Source organism: Hyla sarda, chromosome 1 (assembly GCF_029499605.1).
Source record: "Hyla sarda isolate aHylSar1 chromosome 1, aHylSar1.hap1, whole genome shotgun sequence".
Taxonomy (NCBI): domain Eukaryota; kingdom Metazoa; phylum Chordata; class Amphibia; order Anura; family Hylidae; genus Hyla; species Hyla sarda.
The window spans coordinates 514,012,798-514,039,455 of record NC_079189.1 but is presented as its reverse complement, the minus strand read 5'-3'; the positions used below and the strand labels follow the sequence as shown (position 1 = coordinate 514,039,455).

Below are 26,658 nucleotides of genomic sequence, written 5' to 3'. Positions count from 1 at the left end.
TTGCCGCTCTATAGAATGTGGAATAAAGTGAAAAGCCAGGCTACGGATCACTAATAGCCAGCTCAGTGTGTCAGAGCAGCGGAAAATCTGTCACATCCCGCTAGACCCCAAAAATACATATGATGATCATCAGTAATCTTTACACTGACTGAGCAGGTCTGTCACCATATAGAATTCAGGCTGTCACTGGGGCAGCGTGCCTGGCTGTCAGGAACCATGTCAGTGCGTTTCCAGCCACATCTCATCCAGCCTGCTGTCTGTCTCCATTGTATCTTATTTTTTCTGCTTGTCAATGATGCCACCGTGAAGGGGGCAGCGGAGCAGAGTGATAGGGCGAGGAGGACAAAGGGATAGGAGATGCTACGAGTAAGGGAGAATCCTCAGGGATAAGTGATTTACTGTACAAGAAAGGATCCCAACGGCTGCTGAAGAATTATTTCAACTGGATGAAATGACCTGAAACGTGTCAGCTGTTTACATAAAGCAGTTCAAGTGTGACGTCCGAGACATGTGGCAGACTGTCCAAAACGCACAAACAAGTCACATAGCCCTCCCACCCCCGAACCAATTCACTTCCAGAAGGAATTATTTAATAGCTATAATAAATATTGGCTATATACATGGTTAGAAATAAATAGGGGGATTTATCATTTAGCAGGTGGGCACATGCACTAAAATTTGCTATTTTTATTTATTTATGTATTTATTTATTTTTTATTGCAGTTGTTAAATACTCAACCACTGCATAAAGCCAACCATGCGACCCTACATTCATGGGGGAGAAATTATAAATGTCGGTGTGGTAGCAATGTGTATGCGCAACATATTTATTAAACGCTCACTTGGCATGTGATAAATATGGTGCTAGTTGTTAGTTTTTTTTTTATTTATTTATTTTTAATAACACTTCATGACAAAATCCTGTATGGTCCCTCTGCCCATTGTGCCATAATGTGGGACTTTTTACAAATACTGCCCACAGCCAATTTTGTAATCCAGGTCTGGGCTGGTGTTGATTTACAATAAAATGTGTGTGACCAAAAGTCCTACATGATAAATTCATGACCCCTGCAGCTACCTACATACCGTATTTTTCGCCGTATAAGACGCACTTTTTCTTCCCCAAAACTGTGGGGAAAAAGTCGGTGCGTCTTATACGGCGAATACACCCCTATCGCGGCGGTTCCTGCGGCCATCAACGGCCGGGACCCGCGGTGACGCCCTGTATTAACCCTTCAGTTGCGGCGATCAAAGCTGACCGCCGCGTCTGAAGGGAAAGTGACACTAACCCGACTGTTCAGTCGGGCTGTTCGGGACCGCCGCGATTTCACTGCGGCTGTCCCGAACAGCCCGACTGAATAGCCGGGTTAGTGCTTACAGGACACCTGGAGGGACCTTACCTGCCTCCTCGGTGTCTTCTCCGTTCAGGGATCCCCTGTATGGCCGGCGCTCTCTTTCCTCGTCATCACATCGTCGCGTACGTGCGTCGGTGTGCGTAACGACGTGATGGCGGCGACGGAGAGCGAGGATACCCGGCCGGCAGCAGAGACGTTCCGGAGCGACGGGGACACGGCGACAGCGATGGAGCGACATCCAGGGCAGCGGTGACGGGTCCGGAGCGGCGGGGACACGTGAGTATTACCTCCTATGCAGTGGTCTTCAATCTGCGGACCTCCAGATGTTGCAAAACTACAACTCCCAGCATGCCCGGACAGCCGTTGGCTGTCCGGGCATGCTGGGAGTTGTAGTTTTGCAACATCTGGAGGTCCGCAGATTGAAGACCACTATTGGGTTCAAAATCTTAATTTTTTTTTAGATTTTGCACCTATAAATTGGGTGCGTCTTATACGCCGGTGCGTCCTATAGGGCGAAAAATACGGTAATCATGACAAAATCATCTACTTAAAAAAGTGTCACATGTACAATGATAAAATCGCCCTCGCCCCATCCAAGTTGTTTTTTCAAGGAGTCTAAATACATTGCGCAAAAAAATGCTACTTTTTGCCACAAAGAAAAAAAAAAGAAAAAGCACAACTGTGTAAAACCAAACATAAATTACCCCAGAGAATACATAGGAAGCTAAAATAAATACTTACATACAGTACATAACTATACCAATAACTAGAAATACATACTTATGTGGCAACTACTGTGAAAATGAGGGTTGTTTTATAGTAGCCACTGTTATGGGGGGTGGGGCAACCCTTTGGCAGCCAATGATGTTCTAGGACAGCAATAGTGTGTGTGTGGGGGGAGGAAGCGATATTCATTGTGACCATGGGAGCATTTACACTACAGAATTTAACATTAGTGTGGAAGGGTTTTTCGTTCATCCTGCAGGATCTTTTACAAAAAATTGTGGATTCTAGACCCGCCTAAAGAATGGCATTTTTTGCTATACACACGTTTATTCCCTTTGTGTGTATTGGGACTAAACAAAAAAGGGAGGAAAAATGCTAATTGGACATAATGTCACACCAATCTCCAAAAATGGTCTGGACAAAATTATTGGCACCCTTAACTTAATATTTGGTTGCACACCATTTGGAAAAAATAACTAAAATCAGTGGCTTCCTATAACCATTAATAAGCTTCTTACACCTCTCAGCCGGAATGTTGGACCACTCTTCCTTTGCAAACTGCTCCAGGTCTCTTATTGGAAGGGCGCCTTTTCCCAACAGCAATTTTAAGATCTCTCCACAGGAGTTCAATGGGATTTAGATCTGGACTCATTGCTGGACACTTCAGAACTCTCCAGCGCTTTGTTGCCATCCATTTCTGGGTGCTTTTTGATGTATGTTTGGGGTCATTGTCCTGCTGGGGTCATTGTCCAAGATCTCGGACGCAAACCGAGCTTTCTGACACTGGACTGTACAGTGCAACCCAAAATCCATTGGTAATCCTTAGATTTCATGATGCCTTGCACACATTCAAGGCACCCAGTGCCAGAGGCAGCAAAACAACCCCAAAACATCATTGAACCTCCACCATATTTCACTGTAGTTACTGTGTTCTTTTCTTTGTAGGCCTCCTTCCGTTTTCGGTAAAAAGTAGAATGATGTGCTTTACCAAAAAGCTCTATCTTGGTCTCATCTGTCCACAAGACATTTTCCAAGAAGGATTTTGGCTTACTCAAGTTTATTTTGGCAATATGTAGTCTTGCTTTTTTATGTCTCTCTGTCAGCAGTGGGGTCCTCCTGGGTCTCCTGCCATAGTGTTTCATTTCATTTAAATGAAACAGCTTGAATATCTTTGGAACTTGTTTGGGGCTGCTTATCCACCATCTGGACTATCCTGTGTTGACACCTTTCATCAACTTTTCCCTTACGTCCACTCCCGGGGAGATTAGCTACAGTGCCATGGGTTGCAAACTTCTTGATAATGTTGCGCACTGTGGACGAAGGCAAATCTAGATCTCTGGAGATGGACTTGAGATTGTTGAGATTTTTCCCCAATTTTGGTTCTCAAGTCCTCAGACAGTTCTCTTCTCCAATTTTTTGAGTTTGATGTGACATTATGTCCAATTAGCTTTTTTTCCTCCCTTTTTGGTTTAGTTCCAATACACACAAAGGGAATAAACATGTGTACAGCAAAACATGTGTTACTGCAATCCTTTTCTGTGAGAAATACTTCGTTTTCTAGAAAAATGTCATTTACGGCCATGACTGTATGTATATATACACTAGAGTATAGTTATATTCACAGTGGCTCCAAAGGTTTAGGGCTCAGCATGATAACATGATATATAGCAGACACCCACTTTGCAATGTATCCACTAAAGAGTTAAATTACTCCTAACCTTCATTATGCAAGCATTTAATACACACCAGAGAAATCAATATGTGCCATATACCCCATGTATCCAGTTGATCCTAGAACGTTAGGGAACTTTTTGAAGCCTCTCCTTTGCTTTCCGCCAGCTTAACCAGTCCCTCTATTAGGAGGCTTGTGCAGCAGGCAGACAATGTATGCAGCACAAGTAGCAGGTGCTAGCCGCCCGAATCCCATTCCTGTCTGGAGTACTATATCATTAGGCAAGTTGATCATTCACACAATCAGGACAATCAGCTAAACTCTGCAAGAAATCCTACATAGAATTCAAAGCTTAGGGATTACATGTTTCCAAATTACTGTCACAGCAGGGCTGCTTTATAAAAATAGGTGCCCGCTCAAAACATACCTCCCACTACGAACCTAAAAACCCAATTACAAAAATAAAGCACAGCATGCGTGAAAATATTCCACTTTCCGAAGATTTAGAAGGCTTTGCAGGGGGCCTTATATTTTGTAAACTGCACAGTACTTAAGTATGGATCTTTCTACCTTTTGTGCATCTAGAAATAAACATAATACAGAGGCACGCTGGCGCGTACGCTACATCATCCGTAAATGGAGCGGGCGCATAAAAAGCACAAAATCAAGGGTTTCATTATCTAAAGAATCCCTTCCAATAGGTGCAGGCTAGAATTACAGAGTCAGGGAGCAGGGCAGCGCAGCACTGCTTAACATTGTCACGTACAGGGGGAGCACACACACACGGTAAAAGGAAACAAACTGTACAAGTTACTTATACAATTTATGGCATTACAGATATGGTACAAACGTATCCGATTTTTAGTGTATGAGAAGAAAATCATAAAATAAGCTAAGATAATAAGTCATAATACACCGCCTTTCTATTAAATGGAAGAGTGGGCTCAACTACAATATCCCTCCAGGACGGCCACTATGTGTATTACAGCACAAACAATACAATAAAGAAAAAGGAAATACACAATACAGCGCGCACCCTAATAGTAGATATACAAAAACTGTTTATTATTCAATTACAAAATTATTACAGCAGACAAGACACTTAAAAACATCTAAAAAGGCCCAAAAAACTGGCTGCAGAAAGTTAAACAGATTTGTAAATCACTTCTATTAAAAAATCTTAATCCTTTCAGTACTTATGAGCTGCTGAAATTGAGTTGTTCTTTTCTGTCTAAGTGCTCTCTGATGACACGTGTCTCGGGAAACGCCCAGTTTAGAAGCAAATCTCCATAGCAAACCTCTTCTACTCTGTGCAGCTCCCGAGGCAAGCAGAGATGTCAGCAGAGAGCACTGTTGCCAGACAGAAAACAACAACTCAACTTCAGCAGCTGATAATTATTGAAAAGATTAAGATTTTTTAATAGAAGTAATTTACAAATCTCTTTAATCCAAGGATAATGAAGAAAAACCGTCACTCACCAATCTTCTCTCTAAAATTCTTTCTTTATTGCAGAATACTCACAACATTTAAAATGTAGAGGGGAGAGAGGGATCGACGTGGGGAGGTACACAAACAAGCGACAGATTCTGTTTCACTCGGCTAACGAGCTTCCTCCGGCCATGAAAGTCAGGGAACTGTGCTGGTTCTTATACAGGTGAAAGGTGGACCCAGAATTAATCTGGACCGCCTACCTGCTCTGACGTGACTTGTGTGAACTCTATAGCTCACACTATTGGCTATAAGTCGCCATTTTTAAACTCGTCAAAAGAACTCAGTACAAGCATATGCTATACAGCCTTTGGCTGTCCGGGCATGCTGGGAGTTGTAGTTTTGCAACAGCTGGAGACACCCTGGTTGGGAAACACTGGTTTATGCCTTTTCTCTGTGTATCCTAATAATAAATTGCGATGATTATAAATCACCAATCATGCACATCATGGCCTTGTCCTTTTATACGGTCACAGAACACTTTAGGCCCAGATTTATCAAACTGTGTGAGAGAAAAAGTGGAGGGATTTTCCCACAGCAACCAATCACAGCTCAGGTTTCACTTTACCACAGCTTGTTAGCTGAGCTGTGATTGGTTGTTGTGGGGAAAAGTCTCATCTTTTTCTCTCACACAGTTTGATAAATCTGGGCCTTAGTATCTTCCGAAATTCTTATGATTTACAGTAGGGGAACATTATGACAATTTGCTTCACTGTCTGACCTCACAGCAGTTTTCAGTGTTTGGGTACATTTACACGAGCGGATTTTTTTGCGGGTTTTCCGCTGCGTATTTGAAAGTGGGCGGGCTCTTCTCGGCTGTCCGTAGCAGATTTTCTGCGGTGGAATTTACGCTGCGGAAAATCCGCCGCAGTCCCTACTGACTTCAATGGGGCTTGCAGCGGATTTTCTGCAGCGTAAATTCCGCCACGGAAAATCTGCTGTGGACAGCCGAGAAGAGCCCGCCCACTTTCAAATACGCAGCGGAAAACCCGCAAAAATAATCCGCCCGTGTGAACGTACACTTAGGCTAAGTTTCCACTTGTTTTTTTTTCTGGCAGTTTTTGGAATTCTGCCACTGCAGTTTTTGAGCCAAAGTCAGAAGTGGATCCATAAGGGAGGAGAAGTGTAAGTCCTTCCTTTATATGTCCTATTCCTTTTAAATACATTTCCGGCTTTCGCACAAAAACTGCAGTGACAGTATTTCAAAAACTGCCAGAAAAAAAAACAAGTGGAAACTTAGCCTTAGGCTCTGTTCACACACAGTATCTTTTATAAAAGTTCCGTTTATGGCTCAAAAAAATTTACCAAAAACTGCTTTTTAAAAATTTAGTTTTATTAAACTCATGGAGAAAACAGATTGTCATATGTCCTTTCAGTAAAATTTTACGACCATCGCAGAATTCCATCAGCAGATCAGCCCGGAATTTGTCATAGAATTTAAATTCAACCACTGCAATTCCAAGTCCGATTGACAATGGGCTTTTCTGGGCAGAATTCCTGATCCACATTGGAAGAGCCTTAAAAGGGGTACTTCGGTGGAAATTCATATATAGATTTATTTATTTATTTATTTTTTTTTTTTAAAGCGTACCCGTCAGATCCAACAAAAAATAATTTTTTTAATATATCACTCAGTACCTAATCCTGACCATGTACATTTTTATGTGTCTAGCACCTTTATTTATTTTTTTAATTACACTTTTAATTTAGCTCACTAGTTTGAATTCCTCTCAAAGTGAGGGGGCGTGGCCTCACTGTGCTGGTCTCCGCCCCCTCCCTCAGTATGCTGTCTGCTCACATCTCCCCTAGCATTAGCAAAACTACAACTCCCAGCTTGTCCTCACTGACAGTAGCGGGACACAAGCTGACAGTGGGAGGATTTTTCCCCTGCGCTCACAGCTGTCAATCAAGGAAGTGTGTCCATGACATGGTGATGATGTATGGACACAGCAGGACTAGTATGTGTCCAAGCACGCAGGGGGGGGCAGTTTGACTGGCTTTTTCAGTATTAAATACTGAAAATTTTCTAATGAAAGCAATTGCAAAACCTATTGGTTTTGCATGCTTTACAACATATCAAAAGTTTTTGTATCTGACAGTGCCATTTAAATCAACTGGTGCCAAAAAGTTGAACAGATTTGTAAATTACTTCTATTAAAAAATCTTAATCATTTCAGTACTTTTTAGCAGCTGTTTGCTACAGAGGAAAATCTTTATTTTTTTGAATTTCTTTTTTGTGTTGTCCACAGTGCTCTCTGCTAACACCTGATGCCCGTATCAGGAACTGTCCAGAGCAGGAGAAAATCCCCATAGCAAACCTATGCTGCTCTGGACAGTTCCTGATACGGGCATCAGGTGTCAGGAGAGAGCACTGTGGACAAGACAAAAAAGAAATTCAAAAAGAATAGAATTTCCTCTGTAGCATACAGCTGCGAATATAAGTACTGAAAGAATTAAGATTTTTAAATAGAAGTAATTTACAAATCTACAAACGCAGCAGAAAAGGGGAGAGCACTCTTAGGAACAATATCACCTTATATCAGTAGAACGGTCCTCGGTGACCTGTGTCAGTGTCTCCTGCGGGGTGCACATACAATAGTATGAAGTATCCAAAGTAAATACAAAAAGGGGCACATACGTGGACTCACCGCAAAGTAGAGACCATCAGATGTGAAGGTCCGTTACCGGACCTTCACATCTATTGTCTCTACTTTGTGGTGAGTGCACGTACGTGACCCTTTTTGTATTTAATTTACAAATCTGTTTAACTTTCTTGCACCAGTCCATTTAAAAAAAAAAGTTTTCCACCGGAGTACCCCTTTAAAATTTTCCACACTTTTTTCGCCACTCATCAACAAAATGTCTGGTTAAGCAATTGGCACACATTGCATCCCTTCTACATTTTCATAACGTTTACTTGCCGCTCCGAACAGGCACATCTAAAGAGTACCCTGTAGCAGTCCTTCAGTGGCAGATCTGCAGCATAAAATACGCTGTGGATCTGCTCGTCTGAATGTACCCTAAGGGTGCGTTCACACGTGTGTATTTTCTGCTGCAGATTTGCTGTACCCATCGTAGTCAAGGGTCAGCAAAATCTGCAGCAGCAAATCTGCAGCAAAAATATGCACGTGTGAGCACACCCTAAGGGTACTTTCAGACGAGCAGATCCACAGTGTATTTTACGCTGCGATCTGCCGGCGAAGGACCCCTACAGGGTGCCTCAAATGTGCCTGTTCAGAGCGGCAATACGCCGCACAGTATACTCACACATCGCTGCAGCTCTCGGCCTAGCTCAGGGAGCAGGGGGAGTGGCCACGATGTGTGCGAGTATGCTGCGCATGCGCGGTGACTTGCACATTGCAGCAGTGTGTCTGCTCATAGCGGCGTATTGCCACTCTGAGCAGGTGCACGTGAGGCACCCTATAGGGGTAATTTTTCAACAGATTGGCAGCATAAAATATGCTGTGGATCCGCTCATCTGAACGTACCCTTAGGGTATGTTTACATGTGTCTATTTTCTGCTGCAGATTTTGGTACCCACTGAAGTCAATAGGCAGCACAATCTGCAGAAGCAAATCTGCAGCAGAAAATATACACATGTGGACGTACCCCTAAGGGTACAGTTATACGTGCATGTTTTCTGCCGCAGATCTAGTGTAGATTTGCTGAAGCAGATTTTGCTACCCATTGAAGTCAATGAGCAGCAAAGCTGCTGTAGCAAATCTTCAGCAGAAAATACTTGTGAATGTACCTTAAAAATCTTAGGAAGCCCAGGGTCATGGCACATTTGGCCATACAATTCAATATTTGTTTGTTTAAAAAAATAAAAGAATAAATAAAATAAAAATTTAAAAAACTGTACGGTGATTGTACTTTGTTTGTTTATTTGTTTTTATTTGAAACTGAATAAAACTTTAATTAGAAAAAAAAACACTGTTAGGGTGGGGTCACAAGTAGCACATCCAAAGTGTATTTCATGCTCAGGTAGCTCTGTGTGTCTACTCATAGCGGATTTCTGCCACAGAAGGGAAGGGATTCACGCAGTTATGTCACAGTAAATAGATACTATGGCCCAGATTTATCAAAGAATGTCTATGGTAGAGATATTTTCCCACGTTTATTTGGGTTGTGGGTTTGACTAGCATGCATCTTATTTATCAAGAAGGTGCAGTAGGATGATGAATGTTGCGCAGCTCTGCTGTGGTGGGAAAAGCTCTACCACATACACTTTTTCTAGACACTTGTGAGGGAGGAAAGTAGACACATTCCGGGCCTGAATTTGGCAGGTTAGGTGTGTTTACTTACTTTCACCGAGCTGCCTGGACATTTTTTTTACTTGCATTTTAGACGCTAGAATCAAATTTGATTGCTGTGTCTAAGGGGTTTAAGCCGGGCAACAACGTGATCGGTGATGTCTGGCATTACAAATTGGTCCTGGTGGCAGATAGCCACCAGGACCACCCAGCTATGAAACGCGCTCAGCTCCTGAGTTCATGTCATCGAAGGGGAGTGGGACGCTGTCGTCCACAAGAGGTTAAAAGGTTGAATTGTGGAAAGTAGAAATTATTCTCACACCTACTGGTAAGGTGGTGTAGCTTTGCACCTAAATAAGTGCCTAAAAAAGTTCTACGGGTAGGCAAAAAGAGTGAAACGGTCTATATCAAAAGACGCATAAAATTTGTTAAATATGCTGCTTGCACCTGAACTGCGCCAAAACATAGACAAAAAAAAATGCTCTAAAAACAATGATAATCTCCCCCCTATGAGTGCAGGACACACTGTGACAGTAATATCACATTATGTAAAGAATGCACAGTTTGCCCACAGAACAGAGGTGCTAAAGTGCAGTCACAAATAAGGACCAAAGTGATGTCACAGCTCAGGAATAAGACACATCTTCCTTATACAAGTGATGTCACAGCTCAGGAATAACACACATCTTCCTTATACAAGTGATGTCACAGCTCAGGAATAACACATCTTCCTTATACAAGTGATGTCACAGCTCAAGAATAACACACATCTTCCTTATACAAGTGATGTCACAGCTCAGGAATAAGACACATCTTCCTTATACAAGTGATGTCACAGCTCAGGAATAACACACATCTTCCTTATACAAGTGATGTCACAGCTCAAGAATAACATACATCTTCCTTATACAAGTGATGTCACAGCTCAGGAATAAGACACATCTTCCTTATACAAGTGATGTCACAGCTCAGGAATAAGACACATCTTCCTTATACAAGTGATGTCACAGCTCAGGAATAAGACACATCTTCCTTATACAAGTGATGTCACAGCTCAGGAATAACACACATATTCCTTATACAAGTGATGTCACTGCTCAGGAATAACACATCTTCCTTATACAAGTGATGTCACAACTCAGGAATAACACACATCTTCCTTATACAAGTGATGTCACAGCTCAGGAATAACACATCTTCCTTATACAAGTGATGTCACAGCTCAGGAATAAGACACATCTTCCTTATACAAGTGATGTCACGGCTCAGGAATAAGACACATCTTCCTCATACAAGTGATGTCACAGCTCAGGAATAACACACATCTTCCTTATACAAGTGATGTCACAGCTCAGGAATAAGACACACATCTTCCTTATACAAGTGATGTCACAGCTCAGGAATAAGACACACATCTTCCTTATACAAGTGATGTCACAGCTCAGGAATAAGACACACATCTTCCTTATACAAGTGATGTCACAGCTCAGGAATAAGACACACATCTTCCTTATACAAGTGATGTCACAGCTCAGGAATAACACACATCTTCCTTATACAAGTGATGTCACTGCTCAAGAATAACACACATCTTCCTTATACAAGTGATGTCACTGCTCAAGAATAAGACACATCTTCCTTATACAAGTGATGTCACAGCTCAGGAATAACACACATCTTCCTTATACAAGTGATGTCACAGCTCAGGAATAACACACATCTTCCTTATACAAGTGATGTCACAGCTCAGGAATAAGACACACATCTTCCTCATACAAGTGATGTCACAGCTCAGGAATAACACACATCTTCCTTATACAAGTGATGTCACAGCTCAGGAATAAGACACACATCTTCCTTATACAAGTGATGTCACAGCTCAGGAATAAAACACATCTTCCTTATACAAGTGATGTCACTGCTCAAGAATAAGACACATCTTCCTTATACAAGTGATGTCACAGCTCAGGAATAACACACATCTTCCTTATACAAGTGATGTCACAGCTCAGGAATAACACACATCTTCCTTATACAAGTGATGTCACAGCTCAGGAATAAGACACACATCTTCCTCATACAAGTGATGTCACAGCTCAGGAATAACACACATCTTCCTTATACAAGTGATGTCACAGCTCAGGAATAAGACACATCTTCCTTATACAAGTGATGTCACAGCTCAGGAATAACACACATCTTCCTTATACAAGTGATGTCACAGCTCAGGAATAAGACACACATCTTCCTCATACAAGTGATGTCACAGCTCAGGAATAACACACATCTTCCTTATACAAGTGATGTCACAGCTCAGGAATAAGACACATCTTCCTTATACAAGTGATGTCACAGCTCAGGAATAAGACACATCTTCCTTATACAAGTGATGTCACAGCTCAGGAATAAGACACATCTTCCTTATACAAGTGATGTCACAGCTCAGGAATAACACACATCTTCCTTATACAAGTGATGTCACTGCTCAAGAATAACACACATATTCCTTATACAAGTGATGTCACAACTCAGGAATAAGACACATCTTCCTCATACAAGTGATGTCACAGCTCAGGAATAACACACATCTTCCTTATACAAGTGATGTCACAACTCAGGAATAACACACTTCTTCCTTATACAAGTGATGTCACAGCTCAGGAATAACACACATCTTCCTTATACAAGTGATGTCCCAACTCAGGAATAAAAAAAGAAACACGCAAAACAGCGCACACCCATAAATATCAAAAAAAGTACTCTTTATTAATACATGAATCAAAAAGACAGACAAGATTCTTAAAAACATTTAAAACAGGCCTAAAGCAGCCAAAGCACACCCCTGAGGAAGTTGCCGACGGGCAACGGAACGCGTGGGGTCTTTAGGGGGGCACTTGCCTGGTAACACCTCCATTAACCGTCCTGTGTCACTTCACCACTACTTGCTACATGAGAATACAGGTTGTATATGGGCTGTTGTGATGAATTTAGTGTTATGCGGTAGCTTATTTGTATGACATAGGGACGATATTGATGTACTGTATTAGGCATGTGCCCTGGGTGGGGATCCCTTTGTTGAGGGAGCTCACCCTGTTTTGTGCTTTGGCTGCTTTAGGCCTGTTTTAAATGTTTTTAAGAATCTTGTCTGTCTTTTTGATTCATGTATTAATAAAGAGTACTTTTTTTGATATTTATGGGTGTGCGCTGTTTTGCGTGTTTCTTTTTCTTTCTGGATACTGTATTACATTGATACGTATAGCAGCACCCCTTTTCTAATTGATGTGGCTGAGCCCGCTCACATTGTAGTGATTACAACTCAGGAATAAGACACATCTTCCTTATACAAGTGATGTCACCGCCCGAATGCCTTAAAGTAAAAGGATAAAAAACAATAATAAAACAATACAGAGAATATAATACCAGTGCTACCCAAGATGGTCTATCACTGCATACACTTCTTTGGCCAAATGGTGGTGCAAACCTTTGCCAGTATGAAGCCCCCATTCTGACATAGGTTCTGTTGTACCAGCAGTATACATACAGTATATAATGAGAAGCATACAGATGTACAGTAAATGCTTTAGAATAAAAGCCCTTTTACGGCTCTATAAAGTTAACAGAAATATATGTGGACAAATACATCTTAACAAGCCCGGGATGCAAACAAAGGAGACTTATAAAAACTTGTACAGATGATCGCTTCTTTTATTTTCAGAGGCCTTTGCAAAAATGATAGAAGAGAGTTTTGATAGATCTAACCCAAAATATTTTCTGTTCACTTCCTGAAACTATACATTTTAAAACTAGAAAACAAAAAGGAGTTAGTAACTTAAATGGGCCCTGTCATTTGAAAAAAAAAAAAAAAAGTTTTATTTAATGTAATAACATTACATATATATTTGTAAAATCCATTTATTTAAAAAAAATACTCCATACCTCTTACCACTAGGGGTCCCTCCACTGTAGGGAACACTGTCTTGTCCCTGCAGCTATGGCCTGTGTGTCTCTGTGCCTCAACAAGGCAGGACAAGCAGAACTCTATCTGATCCTGGCTTGTCAATCACCTGACCTGTGAGTCGGGGACATGTCACAGAGCCTCAGTGCACAGAGCAGCCAGTTGTTAGCTCTGAGGAGTGAGGGAGGAAGTTCCCACATGAGATGTGAGGGCAAGCAAGGGAACACTTCAGGAGCCATAAAAGGATCAAAATGAGGATTTAAAACACAAGAACAGGATCAGCACAAGTTAAAAAGTAAGCCTGTAGCATTTTTTTTTTAAATCTCATGACAGGTACACGTTAATGGTATGGACATGCGCTGTTTTTTTCACAACATTTTCATGCAGAAATGACAGTCCCAGCAATGTGTATGAGATTTTAATGAGACCTCATCCACACAAAACAATCTGCATAAAAAACCACATGGAAACTGACCTGTTGCGCAGATATAAAATACACAAATGGTATATTTATGTCACAGATGCTATAGATAATGTTCTGAGATCAAGTGTCAAGGAGGCAATGCTGAACTGGAGCATGTACATGGCATCCCTTTCCCGCCCTTCCCTGCCTTAAAGGGGTACTCCGCTGCTAGACATCTTATACCCTATCCAAAGCATAGAAGATAAGATGTCTGATCTTGGGGGTCCCAGCGTTTCTCCGCACAGCACCCGGAGGCAATGGTCGTTGAGTGACGCCACTCCCCTTGTGACATCACCCCAGTGGCGTGATGTCATAACCACTGCCAGAGATCTAGAGCTGACAGATTCCCTTTAACCCCTTAAGGACTTATTTTTGCGCTTTCATTTTTTCCACTTTGCCTTACAAAAATCTTGATACTAATAATTTTCCACCTATAAGCCCATATAAGGGCTTGTTTTTATGCACCACCAATTTTATTTTGTAATGACATCAATCATTTCACCACAATATCTACAGCGAAACCAAATAAAAATTCGGCAAAAAGTATTCATTATCTTTATTCTGTAGGTCCATATGTTTACAATAATACCATAATATAGGTTTTATTTTGTTCTTTTAAAAGGTTAAAACTTTTTGCATTAAAAATAGTATGTTTAACCCCTTAACCCCTTAAGGACCAGGGTTTTTTCCATTTTTGCATTTTCGTTTATTCCTCCTTACCTTTAAAAACTCATAACTCTTTCAATCTTTCACCTAAAAATCCATATGATGGCTTATTTTTTGCGCCACCAATTCTACTTTGTAATGACGTCAGTCATTTTCCCCAAAAATCTACGGCGAAACGGAAAAAAATAAATCAATGTGAGACAAAATTGAAAAAAAAAAAAAAAAAGCAATTTTGTAAATTTTGGGGGCTTCCGTTTCTGCACAGTACATTTTTCGGTAAAAATGACACCTTCTTTTGATTCTGTAGGTCCATACGGTTAAAATGATACCCTACTTACCGTATATACTCGAGTATAAGCCGAGTTTTTCAGCACGATTTTTCGTGCTGAAAACACCCCCCTCGGCTTATACTCAAGTGAACTCCCCCACCCGCAGTGGTCTTCAACCTGCGGACCTCCAGAGGTTTCAAAACTACAACTCCCAGCAAGCCCGGGCAGCCATCGGCTGTCCGGGCTTGCTGGGAGTTGTAGTTTTGAAACCTCCGGAGGTCCGCAGGTTGAAGACCACTGCGGCCTTCAACATCATCCAGCCCCCTCTCACCCCCTTTAGTTCTGAGTACTCACCTCCGCTCGGCGCTGGTCCGGTCCTGCAGGGCTGTCCGGAGAGGAGGTGGTCCGGTGGCATAGTGGTTCCGGGCTGCTATCTTCACCGGGGGCGCCTCTTCTAAGCGCTTCGGGCCCGGCCTCAGAATAGTCACGTTGCCGTGACAACGACGCAGAGGTGCGTTCATTGCCAACGTACTTCTGCGTCATTGTCAAGGCAACGCCTCTATTCCGGGCCGGAAGCGCGGAGAAGAGGCGCCCCCGGTGAAGATGGCAGCCCGGACCACCTCCTCACCGGACCACCTCCTCACCGGACAGCCCTGCAGGACCGGACCAGCGCCGAGCGGAGGCGAGTACTCAGAACTAAAGGGGGGGAGAGGGGGCTGGATGATGTTGAAGGCCGCAGTGGTCTTCAACCTGCGGACCTCCGGAGGTTTCAAAACTACAACTCCCAGCAAGCCCGGACAGCCGATGGCTGCCCGGGCTTGCTGGGAGTTGTAGTTTTGAAACCTCTGGAGGTCCGCAGGTTGAAGACCACTGAGGGCGAATGATGAGAAGAGGATGATGAAGGGGGGGGGGTGTGGGGATGATGAAGGGGGGTGGGGATGATGAAGGGGGGGTGTGGGATGATGAAGGGGGGATGATGAAGGGGGGGTGTGGGATGATTACAAGGGGATGATGAAGGGGGGATGTGTGGGATGATAAGGGGATGATGAAGGGGGGATGTGCGGGATGATAAGGGGATGATGAAGGGGGGATGTGTGGGATGATAAGGGGATGATGAAGGGGGGGATGTGTGGGATGATGACAAGGGGATGATGATGAGGATGTTAATGACGGGTCTGGATGATGACAGGGGGGGGATGAGGTATTTCCCACCCTAGGCTTATACTCGAGTCAATAACTTTTCCTGGGATTTTGGGTTGAAATTAGGGGTCTCGGCTTATACTCGGGTCGGCTTATACTCGAGTATATACGGTATGTAAGTTTGATTTTGTCGTACTTCTGGAAAAAATCATTACTTCATGCAGGAAAATGTATACGTTTAAAATTGTCATCTTCTGACCCCTATAACTTTTTTGTTTTTCCGCGTATGGGGTGGTATGAGGGCTCATTTTTTGCGCCGTGATCTGAAGTTTTTAGCGGTACCATTTTTGCATTGATAGGACTTATTGATCGAAAATGCACTATTTTGGACTATTTTGGACTTTTTTGCGCGCACGCCTTTGACCGTGCAGTTTAATTAATTATATATTTTTATAATTCGGACATTTCCGCACGCGGTGATACCACATATGTTTATTTTTATTTACACTTTTTTTTATGGGAAAAGGGGGGTGATTCAAGCTTTTAATAGGGGAGGGGTTAAATAATCTTTATTCACTTTTTTTTCACTTTTTTTTTGCAGTGTTATAGCTCCCATAGGGACCTATAACACTGCACACACTGATCTTCATCATTGATCACTGGTTTCTCATAGGAAACCAGTGATCGATGATTCTGCCGCTTGACTGCTCATGCCTGGATCTCAGGCACTGAGCAGTCATTCGGCGATCGGACAGCGAGGAGGCAGGTAGGGACCCTCTTATTTCACCGCGGCTATCCCAAACAGCTCCCTGAGCTAACCGGCATGGTTTCACTTTCATTTTAGACGCGGCGTTCAACTTTGAACGCCGCGTCTAAAGGGTTAGTAGCGCGCGGCACCGCGATCAATGCCGCACGCTATTAGCCACGGGTTCCGCCCGTTGTCCCGCGCCGTGGCCCCGCGTTATAGATCGGGAGCGGACTCAAAATACCTGTACGCCCTGGGTCCTTAACAGGTTAAGGACCATGCCCATTTTGACCTTAAAGGGGTACTCTGGTGGAAAACATTTATTTTTTATTTATTTTTTTTAAATCAACTGGTGTCAGAAAATTAAACAGATTTGCAAATTGCTTATATTAAAAAATCTTTATCCTTTCAGTATTTATTAGCTGCTATATACTACAGAGAAAGTTAATTAAACATTTTTTTTTTTTTAAAGTGTCTTCCACCGGAGTACCCCTTTAAGGACCAGGCCAATTTTCATTTGTGCACTTTTGTTTTTTCCTCCTCACTCTCTAAAAATCATAATTCTTTCAATTTGGCACCTACAGACCCATATAAGGGCTTGTTTTTTGCTCCAACAATTGTACTTTGTAATGACATCAATAATTTAATAACAAAATCTACTGCAAAACCAATAAATATATATTTGTGAGGTGAAAGTTAAAAAACGCTATTTTGTAACTTTTGGGGGCTTCCGTTTCTACACATTGCAATTTTCGGTAAAATGACACCTTATCTTTATTCTGTAGGTCCATACAGTTACAAGGATACCCAATTTATACAGGTTTTATTTTATTTTTACTAATTTAAAAAAAATCCTAACTACATGCACCAACATTTGTATGTTTAAAATTGTCATCTTCTACCCCTATAACTTTTAAATTTTTTGTGCCGTGGTCTATAGTTTTTACCTATAACATTTTTGTTTTGATGGGACTTTTTGATCACTTTTTATTTATTATTTATGGTATATGGAGTGACCAAAAATGCACAATTTTGGAAATAGATTTTTTTTTTCGTGTACACCATCGACCGTGCAGTTTAGCTAATCTTATATTTTAATTGTTCGGACATTTACACACGCGGCGGTACCACATATGATTATTTTTATTACATTATTTTATTTTAAACTTTTAATAGGGAAGGGGTTAATTCACTTTTATTAACTTTTTACATTCTTTTTATTTATTTTTTATTTTTTTTTAGCCCCCACAGGGGCTATAAGATGCAATCTTTTGATTGCTTACACTAATCAATGCTATGCCATAGCATAGCATTGATCAGTGTTCTAGGAGCTCTGCTGCTCTAGCCTTGGAGCAGCAGATCGCCGATCAGACGACGAAGAGGCAGGTGAGGACCCTCTTGTTGTCCAGTAAGCTGATCGGGACATCGCAATTTTGTTGCGATAGTCCCAATCAGCTCCGCTGAGCTGCCGGGATAGTCTTAGTTTCATTTGATCAACTTTAATGGCTAAAGGGTTAATGCTGGTTATGGTCCAGAATCGGCGGTGCCCGGCATTAGCTGTGGGTCCTGGCTGCCCGTAGCAACCGGGACCCACCGGGTTTAACCCATTCTCTGCCCATGAGAATGGTTTAAACCCTGTTAACGGGACAAGAGCGTACAGGTATACCCTGGGTCCTTAAGTACCAGGACGTCAGGGCGTACCTGTACGCTCTGTGTCCTGGACGGGTTAAAATTTTCCTCTTTTTACTGATGTAACTTTTTTTTTCCCCCCATATATGGGGATGTATGAGGGCAAATTTTTGGCGCCGTGATATGTAGTATTTATTGGTACCATTTTTGTTGTGATGGGACTTTTTGATCGCTTTTTACATTTTTTGTGGTATACGAGGTGACCAAAAATTAAGTACAAGACTACCTAAGAAGTATAAAAATATATCCTGCTGCTGGATCATCATGACAACAACTCTTTAAAGGGGTACTACGTGCTGAAAACTTATCCCCTATCTAGAGGATAGGGGATAAGTTGCCTGATCGCACAGGGTCCCACCGCTGGGGACCCCCGCAATCTTGCACGCAGCACCCCGCCCTCATCAGGCCAGCTGTCTCGCTCCCTGCCATAGACTTACATTGAGGGGCAGAGCGTGAAATCACATGGGGGCGGAGCCGTGATGTCACGATACTCCGGCCCCGTGATCGGCAGACATCAGACCCGGAGCAATGTTCGCTCCGGGTCTGACGACTGCCGATCACGGGGCCGGAGTATCGTGACGTCACGGCTCCGCCCCTCAATGTAAGTCTATGGCAGGGGACGAGACAGCTGTCTCGCCCCTGCCATAGACTTGCATTGAGGGGCGGAGCGTGATGTCACACGGGGGCTGAGCTGTGACGTCACGATCACCGGCCCCATGATCAGACCCGGAGCGGATGTTCACTCCGGGGCCTGATGAGAGCAGGATGCTGTGTGCGAGATTGCGGGGGTCCCCAGTGGCGGGACCCCACGCGATCAGGCAACGTATCCCCTATCCTTTAGGTAGGGGATAAGTTGTCAGCACGGTTGAACCCCTTTAAGGTCTTTTGAGGTGGCATTGAATAGCATTTGACTGTTTCCATTCAGGCTTTTTTTTGGGGATATCTGCCACTGCAATGTTTAAGCCAAAGCCAGAATTAGATCCAGTAGGAAGGAGAAGTATAAGTCCTTCCTTTATATTTCTCATTACTTTTGAATTCTGATTTTGACTCAAAAACTGCAGTGGCAGTTTTCCCCAAAAAACGCCAAGAAAAAAAAAAAAAAAGGGTTTAAACCTAGCCTTACCATTACATATAATCATATGGCAGACGTAATGTTTTCTTATCTACATAAATATGTAGAATTGGGATCATGGTACACTTTACTGCACATCTCTGTATAGTTGGCTATTCAAGACGAGGCTCTAATGGCAGACATACTGGTTTTCACCCAGCTTTTCACTTGAACACATGACAAAAAATAAAAATTGAACAAAATGGTTTTTAACATCTTTGATGATGAATTTACTAGTCATTTTAAGAAGAAAATGTCCTTTAGAGCACCAACAGCAGGAACCACTGCAGCAAAGTTAGCAATTGACATATAACTGGCTATTAAAAGTGGGCATAAAAATAAATACACAAAGAAGTAAGACACAAAAAACATTTGTAACAACACACTAAATCATATTCTCATAGTCTCAAGATGCATTGTGGGCTTCACATTCAGGACTGAGGCCATGTTTCCCTGTCCCAAGGGCTGCCAGGCTATCATCACCTAGAAGAAATGCCAATTTATTCACTTCTGAATCGTAATGCTATCTGACAGAGGAGCGAGCACTGATAACAAAATGCGTGCCTCTTCTATAAACATTGCTGGAACCTAGGGCCATAAAGGGGTCAGAGGGTCTTCGTCGACATAACCTTTTACAGGTGAATCATGTCAATTCTCTGTGATGCTCAATCCAGCTGCCCCCCTCCAAGATCACACTTATCATAAGGTCACCCCAATACGCACAACACAGGCCAGCTCTATACTCATATAGTCAGAGGGCAGCCGAGATGGGAAATTCACAAACAACCTGCATTACTTGGGGTAATGTAATAAACATTTTCAGTGTTCAATGCTAAACAATAAAAATCTAATTCATGACATACTAAGGGAAAATGTAATGTTAGAATACGCTCTTACTGCAGTAGGGTGAAAATGGTGGTCAATTCAAGGAGCGAGTCACAAGATCTCACACTGCACATAAAGGAATGTATGTTCAGGAAAGGATGCCCTAGGGTAGGTATATTTACACACCACAGATTTGTGGCAGAAGGTCTGTGGCTGTAGATCTATATGAGATTTGAAACAACACAATTTGTAGTAAGATTGCACCAAAGGTTTAGAATAAATTAAGCCAATTGATATCAGATCTAAACTTAGACTATCTAAAGCAGGGGTCTCAAACTCCCGGCCCGCGGGCCATTTGCGGCCCGTGGAACGAAAGTTTGTGGCCCGCACTAGGGATGTGCGATTTGTATTGCCCGTCTCCCGGGACATGCAGCTCCGGGCACCGGGCATGTAACTTATTCAAGCATTTAGCCCTGCTTTGGGCAAGCAGTGCTAAATGCCGGAAGGCTTCACTTATCCCACCCTCCTCTGCCCAGTCTTCAGTTGGCCGGCCGGCCAGAGTCTCATGAGGGATGTCGCGCACTCGTCAGGCCACCGCCGGAGAGAAGCGGAGCGCAGGACAGGTAAGTGTGTCTATGCGTGCATGTGTGGGTGCCTGTGTGTGTGTGTGAGAGTCAGGGTGGGGAAACTGCTACTACCTACCTAATGTGGGGAAACTGCTACTACCTACCTAATGTGGGGAACCTGCCACCAACTAATGTGTGTAAACTGCTACTACCTAATGTGGGGAACCTGCTACTACCTAATGTGGGGAACCTGCTACTACCTAATGTGGGGAACCTGCTACTACCTACCTAATGTGGGGAACCTGCTGCCTACCTAATGGGGGGGGGGAACCCCCAGAAATAGCACCCCCATCATACGTCAGCTCATGCTATTACCACACAGGGGTAGGGGTGTCCCCTGCCCCCAGCTGCAGGACTACAACTCCCAGCATGCCCTTACAGTAAGGACATGCTGGGAGTTGTAGTCCTGCAGCTGGGGGCAGGGGACAAGCTTGTCATTCGCCTGAACTGCACAACTACAACTCTCATTGCTGGTGGATGATGAGGGGCATTATATGTGAGGGGTGCATGATGGGGGCATTATATGTAAGGGATGCATGCGGCCCTGCCTCACCCAGCTGCTACCTCCAGTGGCCCCGGATAATTTGAGTTTGAAACCCCTGCTCTAATGTGTATGGGGTCCTCCCAACATATATCAAAGTGGGTGTGTGGCATGTTTGATTTCTTTCTCCTAGAAATAAGCCACTACCAGAGGCTAACCCCTCCTTTCTCTACTCAGAACACAACATTTGGCCACGGCGAACATTTGTGTGTGTTGGAAAATTGTGCCCACTTTAAAGGGGTACTCCAGCACTAATACATCTTATCCCCTATCCAAAGGATAGTGGATAAGATGTATGATTGCGGGGGTCCAGTCGCTGGTGACCCCCACAATCTGTAATTGCGCACCCACCTATGTGAGCTCTCGCAGCGCTGGAGGCTCCGAGTGTGCAGCGAGACTGCCCAGAGTATCGTGACGTCACGACTACACCTCCGTGTGACGTCATGCCCCGCCCCCTAAATGCAGGTCTATGGGAGGGGGCGGTACCCCCGCGATCATACATCCTATCCCCTAAGATGATAAGATGTATTAGGGCCGGAGTACCCCTTTAAAGGGGTTGTTTGGCTCATAACACTTATGTCTAGTCCATAAGATAGTGTATAAGTGCCTGATCATAGGTGGCCTGACTGCAGGGACTCCCACAATCTCCAAAACAGAGCTCACATCTTACCTCCGAGTGCTCCAGCCCTCAGTGTTTAAGACAATATGGTCTCAGAAGTGACGGCCCGCTCCACCAGTCACCGTCTGAGGCAAGACATTGATGCAGCTAGTGTCTGGTGGAGCGGGCCCTTGCTCACGAGATCTGTTTGCTTTAGAAGGTGGGGCCCAGGAGCACTCAGAGGTTAGAAACGGCACCCTTTTTGGAGATTGTGGCGGTCCCAACAAACAGACCCCTTGCGATCATACACATATCTCCTATCCTGTGCAATGAGGATACGTTTTAATAACCGGACAAATCAATTATGTCTAAATTGTCCAAGTATTACACAGTATTAGCAAATTTGTGCCTCTGTTCCAAAACCAGATATTACTTTTAACAAACATTTTCAGAGCAGCCACTGTATCTACCCTGCTATATCATGGAACAACATTGTAAGCAGTTAACTAAAATACACAGCCATAATGTCGTGGAGGTCCCCTCACACATCCAAAGCAACTCTGACCAATTGCGGCATGGAATTCATAAGACCTCTGAAGTGGTCCTGTGGTATCCGCCACCAAGATCTTAGCAGCAACAATTTTTAACACAGCCAGCAGTAACTGGTTGTCCCTTCTTGGAACATTTTTAGTAGGCAATAACGACTGCTTAAGAGGAACACCCCATATCACACCTGCCATTGTGGAGATGTTGTGACCCAGTCATGTAGCCATCACAGTTTGGCCCTCGTAAATGTCACTCAGATCCTTGAATTGCCCATTTCTCCTGATTCCAACACAACAACTATACACTGTGAGTGGGGTGCATTAAAGAGTACCTCTCATAAAAAAAACGTTTGATATATTATAGATTAATGTATGCAGAATAACTTTACAATTGCATGTTATTAAAAAATATGCTTCTTTCTATTTAATTTTCCACTTTGAAGAAATGACCACTAGGGGTCTCCCTACCAGTCCTGGCAGCAAGCATTTCAGACTCCTGCTGGAGTCCTAAACACTACAAGCTGCCAGTCTGCTTTGTTCATAAAGGAGAACACTCAGAGCTGCCAGCCTGCTTTGTTCACAGCCTGTTTGGCTGTGAACAAAGCAGGCTGGCAGCTCTGAGTGTTTAGGACTCCAGCATGAGTCAGAAATGCTTGCTGACAGGACTGATCGGGAAAAATACAATAGAAAGAAGCATATTTTTCATTAACATGCTATTGGAAAGTTATTCAACATTCATTAATCTAAAATATATCAAAAGTTTATTTGAGGAGAGGTACCCTTTAAAGGAGATATGCGGTGGTACAAACTTAACCCTTATATGCAGGATAGGGGTTAAGTGTCTGATCGCATGGGGTCTGACCGCTGAGACCCCCACGTACCCTTTTAAAGTAGCAATGTGATACCAGCATTGCAAGACAGGACTGTAATGATAGCTTTTTCCCTATGCAGACTCCCTTAGGGCATCATGCACACAGCCATATTACAGGTCTGTTTTGAACAAAGCCATAATAGAGCGGTCATAGAAATACAAATGGCCTATACTTTATCCCAGTATATGCCTCAGATTTCATACAATGAATCCAGCAGAAGAGACTTGTACCATGTACCATACACGAGACACTTTATGTAATTAGTTTTTCTGCTGAAAAAGCACTTTTCCCTGCCATGTACATAGGGCCTATTGAAGAAAAGCAGTAGGGACGTCAAGTGTCCTAACACTGCATATCGACAGTCACTACCACAAGACAGATGTCAGCAGCCTCCATCACAGACACTGCTAAGTGCTCACTCCATTTCTATGGCCGATACGCTCGTCTAGTATTCTGGATAGGGGACTTCCAAAAGGTTTTCTTCCTCTATTGCTTAAAAAGTAAATTTCACAACACGCTAATAAAGTGACACACTTCCCCCAGAACCGAAAGCAAATAAGCAACCCTCAGCAAGTTCACTATGGGTGAAGTATTATGTGCAATAATGTGAATTGAAGTATTGCTTTTAGTAAAGAACTCCACCAGACTTTGGAAAATGGCAAATTTGTTTTCCCTTCTGAAAAACTACATGAAACCCTGAGGAAAAAACCTTATTATGGTGTATGGCATCAGAGCTATACTATGGAACTATGGACACGTATTCCTTAAGCTGTGTATTGGGAATAGACTTTTAATTGCTGGAGTAACCCTTTAATATGAAGCTCTAAACAAGTGTTTCCCATCCAGGGTGTCTCCAGCTGTTGCAAAACTACAACTCCCAGCATGCCCAGACAGCCTTTGGCTGTCTGGGCATGCTGGAAGTTGTAGTTTTGCAACAGCTGGAGATACCCTGGTTATGAAACATTGCTCTAAACCATAACATATTTACTATAGGAAAATTCCAGTATTTCCACAGTTTCACAGTTCCAAACTGTGCAGATTTGCTTCTGTGGATTTAAAGGGGTATTCCAGGAACAAACTTTTTTTTATATATCAACTGGCTCCAGAAAAGTTAAACAGATTTGTAAATTACTTCTATTAAAAAAATCTCAATCCTTTCAGTACTTATGAGCTTCTGAATTAAGGTTGTTCTTTTCTGTCTAAGTGCTCTCTGATGACACGCGTCTCGGGAAATGTCCAGTTTAGAAGAGGTTTGCTATGGGGATTTGCTTCTAAACACGTGTAATCAGAGAACACTTAGACATAAAAGAACAACCTTAACTTCAGAAGCTCAAAAGTACTGAAAGGATTAAGATTTTTTAATAGAAGTAATTTACCAATCTGTTTAACTTTCTGTAGCCAGTTGATATATATAAAAAAGTTTTTTCCTGGAATACCCCTTTAAAGGACAAATATGTATTTTAAATTCTGACTGAAGTCATGCACCAAATCGGCATGAGGCACATGGGTCTGGTGTTACCCATAACAACCAATCACAGCTCAGCTTTCAGATGTTATCAAGAGCCGAGCTGTGTGGTTGCTGTGGGCAAATCAGACCAATTTTTTTGTCTTATTCAGATTGATAAATCTTGGGCACTTTTTTGTAAAAACACAAAAAAACTGCAGAAAAAAAAATATGCCTGATGCACAAAATAAAATATAACTTTTTTTTTTTAAAGGCATTTGGCTGTCCGGGCATGCTGGGAGTTGTAGTTTTGCAACATCTGGAGGCCCGCAGGTTGGAGACCACTGATCTAGGGAATGCATACCATTGATAGAGAGGGTGGGGAGATTTATCAAAACCTGTGCAAAGGAAAGGTTGCCTATAGCAACCAATCAGATTGCTTTTTTCATTTTGCAGAGGCTTGTTAGGGTATGTTCACACTGCGGAATTCTGCTAGAGAAATTCCGCACAGTGAACGTTAGCATCTGTGTGAATGTGGCTTCCGCGAGACCCGTTCACACTGCGGAATTTCAGCGGCGGAATTTGTTCCACGCAAAGAAAGAACATGTTCATTGCATAGCTGTTAATGGTGATGGCGCAGTGCCACGCGGCCTTACCGTCGCTGCTGGCTGCCAAGCTGAATCTCCGAGCAGAGAATTCAGAGCAGAGATTCAGCTACAAATCTGTAGTGTGAACATACCCTAAAAAATGAAAGAAGCGAACTGATTGGTTGCTATGGGCAACTGGAGAACTTTCCCTCTGCACAGGTTTTGATAAATCTCCCCCTGGGTGTACTAAAATGTTGGGACCCTCTAGACAGTCCAGTGGCAGGATATCTTAAATTCTGCCAGCTTCATAACCCAGGACAAAAGTAATCAGGATACAGATTTGTCAGGAAGCACCATAGGCTTGTAAAGGACTTCTGACAAATCTGTATCGTGATCGCTCTAGCCTCGGATTAATCTTGAGGGAGATTTAAACTGGTATCCTGCCGCCAGGCTATCATCATCCCTTTAAGGGTCCCTGCACACTGCAGAATTTACATGTAGGTTTCCGTTTGCAGCATCCTCTGGCAGAATCGGCACTTAACGGCAGCAAGCCATCTCTCCGATTGCAGTCTGGGAAAGAATGAACATGTTAATTCTTACATGAAATCTGGATCTGCCTCTGTGCAGTAGAAGCCTATTGGGATGAATGCGAGTTTGCTGCAAGGGCACTAAAGGTACATTTGCATCTACATTATCTGCTGCAGATTTCATGCTGCTAAATCAATACAAGTAAAGAGTTGAACACAGCATGAAATCTGCAGTCAATACTGTATGTGTGAATGTATCTGAGGGAGTTTTTCAATATATATGTTTTTTCTTTTAATCTCTTGTATTCTTGAAGAATAACAAAGCTCTGTAATATAATGTTTGTAAAAAAAACAAAAAATCCTGACAATCTGCTCCCCAGAGAGCTCTATGAAACAGCATGAAAACATGTCAGCTGTGCCCAGTCTGTACAGTGTAGAGGAGGCCATACACAGCTTTCTTGCTGCCGACATGCCACACCACCGCAGTAACAACATCTCTGTACTCAACGGATTCCCTAAACAATGCAATGGCCACACAGAAACAATGCAAAGGCCACACA

At 42.8% G+C, this 26,658-nt stretch overlaps 1 protein-coding gene across 9 annotated transcripts in view; it reads right to left on the bottom strand.

The window, feature by feature from the left end:
- The window catches only part of FAM172A (family with sequence similarity 172 member A), a 525,562-nt gene that overhangs the window by 494,052 nt on the left and 4,852 nt on the right, over nucleotides 1-26,658 (bottom strand). The window contains exon 1 of one of the 9 annotated variants that reach the window (XM_056538190.1): nucleotides 5,682-5,734. The exons of the other annotated variants lie outside the window; for them this stretch is intronic. The gene's annotated coding sequence lies outside the window, so the exon portion shown is untranslated. Of the gene's footprint in view, nucleotides 1-5,681; nucleotides 5,735-26,658 lie in introns of those variants that run through there. 9 annotated transcript variants of the gene reach the window in all.